Here is a 9,909-nt window from a genome sequence, read left to right on the forward strand (position 1 = left end):
GGATCTTCCCTTGGAGAAGGCAGTCTCCTGAGCCCTTCCTGAGCGCTGGGTGCCAGTCTAGTGTTTTACTCGTTTTATCTCAGTTACTCTTCAGAACAGCTGGCCAAGATGAGAGGAAGAAACTTGAAGTCAAGGCAGCAATTTAACGAGGCCCCTAAGGGTGGGCCACGGGTGCTGATCCACACTGGAAATATCACCCCTGTAGAACATAGTGTGGCCTGCATTGTGTGGAAACTTATTGGAAAAACAGAATCTTTGTCTGATCCTGACTTTCTAGGTCAAAATCTGCATCTTAACGCGCTCCCTCAGTAACTCCTGTGAACACTGAAATTTAAGCAGCACAGATGGCGATTCCTAAGTTTGGCAGTGCTTTAGAATCACCTGGGGAGTTTTGAAACTCAGTCTGTACCCTTAGGTCAGTTTCATCAAAAGTGCTGGGGCTGCAACCCAGGCATCAGGCTTTTTCAAAATTATCCAGTCAGCCAAATCTTTGCATTTTACTTCCTAGTTGCCCGGTGAGAGCAGAACAGCCCCTGCAGGGAGAGTTCAGCTCAAAGGGTGCAGGGTCTGTCCAGCCACAAGCTGCCCTGTGGCTTTAAGAACTGGGACTGGCTGGGAGCCCAAGAAGCCACTGCTGCTGCACTGGCCAAGGGAGCCAGGCTATGGGAGCTGAGCCACCACCATCAGCGCCAGGGGCTGGCCCAGGCTTGCAGACCTGAGCCCCTCCGAATGCGCCTGTGCCTGTGGTGAGCGGAAGAAAGGGACCTTCATGGCTTTTGGAGGTAAGGACACCCTAAGCACACGTTCCTTGAGGCTGACAAACAGAGAGGAATTGTGCAAGGCTCTAGTCAGACGTCCCAAACAAACAGCAAGTTAGAAGGAGAGGACTGCAGCACAGCCTCCTCCTGCCCCAGGAGACACCCACCCTCCCATTCCACCTGAGGACCCAGATCTGACAAGAGCTCACCCTAGGGGTGGGTGTGGGCAGAGCCAATCACCAGGGCAGAAAAGTCCCTGAAGTTCTATCCTGGGACCCATCTGTTCTTGAAAAGTCAGGACCCAGTTCATGACAAGTGGTACCGGCTGACTGGCTCAACCTATCAGGTGTCACTGCCCTCCAGAGCCCGAAACATGTCAAAGCAAAGAAAGGGAAACTGAAACTGTCCAAGTTGTCTGTCAGCTTTGGGACCCAGCCTGCTGTGTATGAGGTAATGAAGCTTATGGCCAAAAGGGGTTGGGGTGGAAAGAGGCGGCAGCATTGGGAGGGAAGGAGCTGCAGGCTGCAGCAGACTTGGGGCAGTGAGTGCACAGTTTTCTGGATGCCTGCAGGGCTCAAAAGTCCTGCTTGCCTCTGGAAATCTCTCTGGGGCTTTCTCAGTCTGTTTCCTTTGGGGGCACGAACACCAAGGTGGAACAGCAAAGTGTAGCAGCCAGCTTCTGACCTGTGTGCCAGCCAGTGCTAAAGGCCTCCGGAGCCATGTGACTTTGGGGAGTCTCCTCTCTAACTTATCTGTGCCTTCCTGCTGCCTTCTTCTAGGGCGGGGGATGGAGAGCTCTCTGTGATCCAGCTTACTTTAGGAGAGGAATGCAAAACCATCTGTGAGCTGGGGAGCACAGCTGGCTGGCTGTGCTGGCAGGAAGAAGAATGTCGTTAGCACTGGTTTTCACAAGGGACAGGGGAGGAGCTTTATACCTTCAAGGTAATTGGTTACCTTACAAGATAAAGGGAAGGGATGGTGAGGCTGAAGCCAGGAGTGGGAAACAAAAGGAAAGTGGTCTTTCCTGGGTGGTGGAGTGAAGCCGCAGCAGAAGGAAGGGGAAGGCAGCATGGGGTTCGCTAAAAGAAAGCTGAACTGGGCCTTGTGCATAATTATGACGAACCATTTCAAGGAGTCAGATGTCACCTCTGGTCCTGATCCCAATCCCAGGTCCATTGGTGACCCCTGACGTGTTTTATTTATATACTCAACCACACTTGGAAAACTGGGAAATTTCATGTGCAAATCTGAAAGTTCTGGCAGCGCTGGGCTCACTGTCAGCAGAGCAGTGGCAGAGAAGCCCAGTGTGCCAGCGTCCCTGCCTCGCTTAGGCTGTGAGCCTTTGCACCTCTCTCTGTGACTGCCTGGCTCCCATGGGGGTTGCAGGTTGGTTCTGATAATAATGATTCTCTTCTACTGAGAAGAGTGTGAATGTCTGCATCTGTGTGCACCTGCACCTACAGGGTACACAAGTCTATGCTCTTTCAATTAATTTCGATTAATAACTCTTTTTCAATTGAGCGCGACAGATGCACAAAACCAAATGTACCCCTCTCCTTGACAGATTTTGCAGCCTTTCCAGGCGATCTGCCAAATTGCTAGATGGTATTTGCCTTAAAAACAAAAAAACTAGAGTGCATTTTGTTGTTTTGGTCTTAAGGATTTCCCAGCCTGTCTTAAGACAGTCTTTCTTTTATGCCACACTTTGTAACTTTCAAAGCATTTCTTAAACACTAGTGAATTCATTTTATCCTGCTGGAAGGTCCAGAAGGTCAGAGTTTGGTTCTCCTTTCCAAGCTTCCTTGGAGGAAAATGACTTGTAGAGATGTTAAATGACTTGCCCTGGTCCCCTAGAGATGTTGAGATTGACATTCAGGCACACAGAAAACTAAGTGATGGCTTCTCGACTGCATGGAATTGTAAAAAGTGATGCTTTGAAAAGCATGGTGACTGAGAATGTGGTCTCATTCCAGAATACATGAGTTGGACTGCCAGTTTGGCCACCCATAATGCTGTCTTCGGACAAACTGCTCAATTTTCCTGTGCCTCCTTTTCTGTAAAATAGAGATAACACCTTGCAAATATTGTTGTGTGTGGATTAAATGAGATCTTACATGTGAAGTGATTAGACAATGCTTGGTGTATACTAAGCTTTCGATAAATATCACCATCATACGTTGTAATAGTATTTGTACTTTTAAGAAGCACTGTATTAGGGCATAGGCCAGGCTGTAACGAAAAGATCTCAAAATACATTGGCAGAAAAGAATAGAAGGTAATTTCTCTTTCACCCAATGGCTAGGAAGTAGATGCTCAATGAAGTGCAGAGAAACAACTCTGCTCCTCACAGTCACTCGGGAACCCAGGTTCCATCCATCTTGTTGCTCCCTCTTCTGCTGAGTCAAGTGGGCTCACTTCCATCTTCTGTTCCTGCCAGTAGGAAGAAGGGGAAAGGAAGTGGAGGATGAATGTCTCAATAACATAGTTTAGAGACTTATGATCAGCCAGTCAGGCTCATATGCTTGCTCAAGTTTGTTTGCTCACTGATAACCAAATCAAAGGAGGCCATTTACAATGGTGGGAAAAAGGATTTATTCAGAGCTAGCTCTGAGGAAATGGAGGAGCTCATTTGCCTTGAATCATCATCTCTCCATGTACAAGTTAGTAAGGGTCTTGAGAGCTGATGTCTTCCCACCTCCCCAAATGTCCAGCTGTCTATGAACTGTTGCTTGCTGCTGTCTCATGGGCTCCTCCCACTTAGCATGCAAAAGTCAAACTCCTCCTCAGCCTTTTCCAGAACTTGCCCTTCTTGCATCCTTTGTTTTCAGGAATGTCACAGTTAGCTACTTGCTCATGCCAGGGAAACTAAATTTAATAATTATAGAAGATTCCTCCTTTTCGTTGGATGTCTTGCATGCAGTCAGGTATCAGACTTGGTAAGCTTTCCTATCCCTTGAATCTCCCCTTCCTTTTATTCTCATCCACTGGGAATTCTTGCTTGTTTCCTCACACAGCTAGGGCAAGGGTTCCAACAGGACCCCTTCTGCACTTTCGTCCCCCACTTGATCCAGCAGGATTGTCCCTCCACAGCTCTCTGCTCATGATATCTTCATACCTTTCCATGCTCCCAAAGCTCTGGATGAAGTCCATGCTTCTTCAGTCTAACCCCTGGCCCTTCCAGATCAATCTCCTCAGCCTCCCCGCCTTTCCCCATCTTACACAGGGTGTGCTCGCCACTCCCAGTGCTGCAGGTCTGTGCCTTCTTCTACCTCTTTCCCCATTAGCAGCTCTGTATGCAAGTGCAGAGGGTGCCCAATGAGTGGTAAAGGAGTGCTATATTTTTCCAGAAACTTAACTCCCACTCATAGAGCCTGTGCATCAAGGTAAGGCCCATTGTAACAACTCTTCAGGGGGTTTCTGGCTTTTTAATGAGCATCCTTTGGCTTTAAAAATCAGACTTGTAGAAGCCTCATATGCAGCAACTGGAAATGAGCCACGGGTTCCTTGCTAATTCACTCGCAGGGAGAACTATCCTCCCTCCTCCTTCTCTGTCTGCCTCCTTTCTTCTGTGGGTTTCTTCATCCACTTCACCATTGCATCTGACCATGGAGTGAGAACTTCAGTAAGACTTAGGACCAGAAATGGGAGATAGATCCTCTGTGGGGGTAGCTGTGCCTTCTTCACTTTCCTGTTGATCAGACAAAATACCCAACACCTACAACTTAAAGAAGCAGAGGTTTATTTCAGTTCTTGGTTTCAGTCCATGGTCAGCTCACCCCAAAGCAGGAATGGCATGATGGATGGGCATGTCAGAGAAAACCGTTCATCCCTTGGCAGCCAGGAAGCAGAGAGAACGAAGGAAGGAGCCAGGAACAAGACTACCCTTCCAGTTCACAATCCCAGTGACCCACCTCTTCCCACCACTTCCCACTTCCCAACAGCACATTCAGCTATGAACTCCACAATGGGTGAATCCACTGATAAGTACAGCACTCCCAAGGCCCACTCACCTTCCAAACATGTGAGGCTTTGGGGGACGTTTTAGACTTAAACCATAACAAGCTGCTAGTTAACTTGTGGCAGACTAGACTTACTGTTGATCAACATGGCTGTCCTCGACCGCAAGGACAGTGAGCAGAGGAGGTGTCGTGAGGGTGCCATTGCATTGACATAGACGGGACACATTTACATCTTTCTACAATGTTGTTCTTTGTTGAATAACAATAAACTCACAAGCTGCATACATTTCATCAGTTTTAACTTGCTGAGTGCTTTAAATTCCACTTGGTGTCAGGCCCAAGGCAACCACAAGTGCTCCAATCTTAATTACTGATATCCATAACAGTCACACCACATGTTGCACTTCACACAATAGTACACAGGGTACAGATGGCCAAGAAGGGGCAAACAACCATAAAGAGGCCTACAGAGAGAGTAACAGCAGGAGCTGACAGCCACACCGCAGCCTCCATGGGAGGACTGGTAAGGGGTTGCAAACCAAGACTGGTGGTGGCAGAGCTGTGGGGGTGGAGGAGCTCAGAGCGGTCAGATGCAAGGGGGATTTCAGGTCTGAGTCCAAGTCTGAAAGTTTCTAACGTGTCAGCCTAAAGCCGGCTGTGGGTAGCACAAGCAGGACAGCTTGCACCTTGCTAAAACTTTGAGGACAGGTGAAGGTTCTATGCCTGCCTGGTGATTTTCCTGGGCAAGGCTTGTGGCAAGTAGGGAACCGGAGGACAAGATCAGTGATGCCACCAGAAACTTACACTCACTCACAGAGCCTGTTTATCAAACCATGCCAGTTGGGGGTCCTTCCTTTCATTGGTCTCAGGTGAGGGGGTTGCATCTGGTATACTAGATAAACTCATGTCTGGTTCTTCTGGCTTAATATTGCCATGTTTGTGTCCTGATTTAATGTGATAAGTTAATTTTTTATTGGCATGAGTAAGTTATTTATCATGGCATGAGTAAGTTATTTATCAGTCTTGCCTTGTGGTTCTTCTGGACAGATGACCCTGGTTATTGGCTTCTACGAACAAGGTGTGGAGTCATTGAGCCTTGGCACTTGTACTCAAAATGGAGCAACCCAGGTCAGGTTCCTGCTTTATGAAATGGAGTAACTCACACCAGGTGTGCTGCTGCACCCCTGTATGCTGAGGCAAGAGGACCACAGGTTCCAGCAACTTAGGGAGAATGTTTCTTAAAATAAAAAAATAATTGTTAAAAAGTGCCTGAGAATGCTGTACCTTGCTCTAATTGTATGGTTGAAACAAATCTTCATGTTTTACAGAAGGCTTTGTAGTTATGATGAGATTTTTTTTTAACCTGATATACTTGAAATTTGCTTGCTGCTCTCTAGAATGGTTAAGATTCTGTCTCAGATGAACTTAAGCAAAAAGGGATAATGTACCAGCTGTAAAGTGTACTTAGGTATGATTGTTCATAGGGTCTGGGGTGACAGCATGAAGACCTGGCTCTCCCTTTTTAGCCCTTGCTTCCGCTTAGGTTATTGGATTCTTTCTCTGCCAGGTATCTCTATGGAGTGACAGAAATGTTTACTGGCACCCTCTGCTTGCATTGTCTTTGCATCTAGCAATTTCAAAGTCAAGAAATACCTCTTTCCCAAAAGCTATACCATTTCAAAGGATGGCTCCATTGCCTAATCTGGGTCATGTGGCCATCCAAACACTGAGTTTGAGCCTGAGGACATAGTTTGGTTGTAGAACACTTGCTTAGTGTGCCTGAGGCCTTGAGTTCCATTCCCACCACCACACAAACAAAATCAAAGCCAGAAACATTGTGCTCATGAGATGGCCCATTTTGACTGATCACCTAGATCTGTAATAGTGACAGACGGCCCCCGCCCCTAGGTAGGGGAAGGGCAGTCTTAATTTCTAAGCATGTAATAGTTTTGTAGCTGCAGTTTTGACTGATCACCTAGATCTGTAATAGTGACAGACGGCCCCCCGCCCCTAGGTAGGGGAAGGGCAGTCTTAATTTCTAAGCATGTAATAGTTTTGTAGCTGCCACAATGAATCAGGGTGTACACACATACACACATACACACACACACGCATGCACATGCACACGCACACATGCACACACTATTACCTTACAGTTCTGGAAGGCAGGAATTCTAAGTCAGTGTTCCTGTAAGCCCCACTTTTCTGAAGGCAGGGAGAAATCCTTCTCACCTTCCAGCTTCTGTGGCCTCAGGCAATCCTTGATGAACCTTAACTTACAGCTGCCATCCCTCTCTTCTCCATCTTGATCTTTATAAGACTGCCTTTTTTGCATTTTTCTTCTTTGTCTTCTCTTTCTATATAGATGCTTGTCATTGGATTTAGGGCTCACTCAATTAATTTATAATGAGCGCATCTCAAGATCCTTCATGTAACCACACCCACAAAGATCTGTAATGTTATTTTAACAAATACCAGGGGTTAGGACTTGGATGTATCTCTTCTTGGTGTGTATATGGTGGAGGTGGGGTGGGGCACAAGTCATCCCACTACAGGACAAAAAGAAACAGCCCCTACTTCCCTTGACTGCCCAGAGCACTACCCAATGTGGTACAGGCTGCCCACATATAAAGCAGAGTTGACTGGTGTGTTCACATCTGGATGTTGCTCTCAATCTGTCAACCAATAGCTGAACATTCAATGCAGACACCTCCAGCATTTAACCGTGGAGGGGGAAAAATGAGATACTTGTAATAAAAACCAGTTGCTTTTACTAATGAGGAGAAGAGGAAAAGACAGTCGTTCACCCAACATCCTACTGAAGAGGTTTGGCAAGGAGCCAGTGGTGTCTACTAAAGGACAGGAGTTGCTCCATCAGCCAGCAAGCCTGGAAAGTGCCCACTGGAAGACTCACTTGTCCGTTGCCTTCCATAAAGGACGTCAGAGAGAATGGTCCTTCTGGACATTGTATACTGTAGCTAGCGTTTATTTGCAGATGAGATTTCCAAAGTTGTATTGTGGTTTGCCGGACTGGGGTGTCTCTGGCAATATGACTCGCTAAAATTCTTAGTTGCTGGAGGGTTAGTTTTCTGATAACTCCATGGGCTGCCACCCAGAGCCAAAAAGCCACTCAAGTCACGCTCTGGAATCTGGACCTGTCCTTGCCACGTCTCCTGACCATCCTGACCTCCCACACCCTCCTTTCGCACTGGAGCCCGTTGGCCTCTGCCCTGGCTACACTGGGCCAAAGGACAGGGCGGGGCCGATCTGGCCAGGGCTCCAGGCTGTCCACCAGTGGACAGTTTGCAAGCCCAGCAGGAGCTGCTGGAGAGTGATCCTGGCCTTGGGGCTTCAGTCCTGCCCCTTCTTTCAGTCTTCACTTGCGCCACTAGCCGGGAGCAGGGAATCAGGCCTTTGAAATTCTGAACCATGATTTTCTGGCTCTCCTGTCTGTTGAATGTACTGGCCATAGGCAGAAAGAGGAGCTCAGGGCTTTGTTTTCCCCTTCTTTGCTTCCAGAAGGGCAAGGGGAACTGAAGTACACTTTTTTTCTTATAGAAAATTGTGAAATCTGCAATAGTGGCCCAAAGACCCTCAGCTCTGGCTGCTTTCTATTTTTTTAAAGAGTGTTCTACATTTCTTGCCTCTCTGGATATGTGAATTGACTCAGCAGATTCCACAGGAGAGGACAGGTATTGCTCATTTCCTGACCAGTGAGGAGAGACTGCACAGTGTACTGCTCCCCAGCACAACCCAGACAAGTCCCTGTTCCTGCTACAAAACCTTAAGTCACCTAGGACACTTCTTATTATAGCTGATGTTAGGAAAGATCCAGAAATGGGACTGTATTATCCCACATACCAGGAAATCAGAAAAGGCTGGTTCCAGACATTCAAATGACAGGAGGAGGACTTCATCTCTCTCTTGCCCCATTGTTCTGTCCCATGGCTCTCCAGCCTCTCCTTTCTGCTTCCCTCAACACTCACTTCATTTCTATGCTAATTCTGGGAGCTCTGGGCTTAGGCTGCATGTAGCAAGTCACTACAGCGAAGGCTCTGCTTGGGCTCACCAGGGCCCTCAGCTCACTCCTAGGTTAACTTATCACTGGGGCCAGATGGGCAAAAATACCCAGATTAGCCAACAAGAGTCACAGATGCCATGTTGATGTGATGTGAGTCACAGGAATGACAGCTCCCCTTAGTTGGGACGATGACAGTTTCTGAAAGAATAAAGCATGTTGGGGAGACAGAAGCAACTGTTGAGCACCTGGGCCACTGAGTAGTTGCCGGTTTGCATCCTCCTGTGTCAGGACACTCACGTCTGCCTGACCTTTGCCTGCACTCTCAGAGTGCCTGGGCCTCTCTCCATCCCTTACCGTTGCCTGCAACAGTGATGGCGAATAGAGTGCCAAGCAGCAACCCAAAACCCACTTATGTATGGCAAAATGCCAACACTAATTAAACCCGAATACTGAGGTTTTGGTTTAGAAAAGACAATACTACTTTAGCATCTTTTGTCTTAAAAGAAAAACATAATAACACACATACCATAAGTTCACCACCACTGCCCTACAGACTCGTCATGGTTTAATTTTTTTTTAATTGTGAAATTTGTCACAAATACCTGTAAGGCATATGTTCAATTTAAAGTGTAATAAAACAGACATCTGTGTCCCAACCACCCAAGTTAAGAAATAGATTGGAGTCAGATGCTTAGAAGCTTCTGTGTGCTTCTCTCCAATCGTGTTCTCTTCTTCCTCTAGCTGAGGGAAACTATATAGAATTCTGTGTTCATCATACCATGCTTTTTTTAAATGGTTTTTAATCACACACACACACACACACACACACACACACACACACACACACACACTGTAAGACCTAAAGTCTCACTTCCACTCCATGGAGCATGAACAGCCGAAAGGCCTCCACGAGGCTGGGCCCTAACACCCAGCGAGGCTCCGGGAACACGACAGAGAACCGAGAAACCCAGGAAGGAACACACCAGCCTAGATGGTAAAGAGACCTTTATTAGTCTGGCCAGACGGCACTCCCGGAGCCAGGTGGCTCAGAGAGGCAACTGCTCAGGGGCTGAGGTACTTTTTATAAGGTTTTTCTAAACAAAGAGTCAGGGAATTCACAGAACAAGACTGCAAACACATTGCTTATCTTATGCAGGAAATGTTCTAGGGT

At 47.2% G+C, this 9,909-nt stretch overlaps 1 long non-coding RNA gene across 1 annotated transcript in view; it reads left to right on the forward strand.

Annotated features, from left to right (window-relative positions):
- The first annotated feature begins 465 nt into the window (after positions 1-465).
- LOC104856803 overlaps positions 466-9,909 on the forward strand; it is a 35,312-nt gene continuing 25,868 nt past the window's right edge. The window contains exon 1 of the long non-coding RNA XR_004518358.1: positions 466-782. This is a non-coding gene — a long non-coding RNA (uncharacterized LOC104856803). The remainder of the gene's footprint in view (positions 783-9,909) is intronic.

The sequence above is a fragment of the Fukomys damarensis genome, unplaced genomic scaffold, assembly GCF_012274545.1.
Source record: "Fukomys damarensis isolate Sample0158 unplaced genomic scaffold, DMR_v1.0_HiC HiC_scaffold_21, whole genome shotgun sequence".
NCBI classification, from domain to species: domain Eukaryota; kingdom Metazoa; phylum Chordata; class Mammalia; order Rodentia; family Bathyergidae; genus Fukomys; species Fukomys damarensis.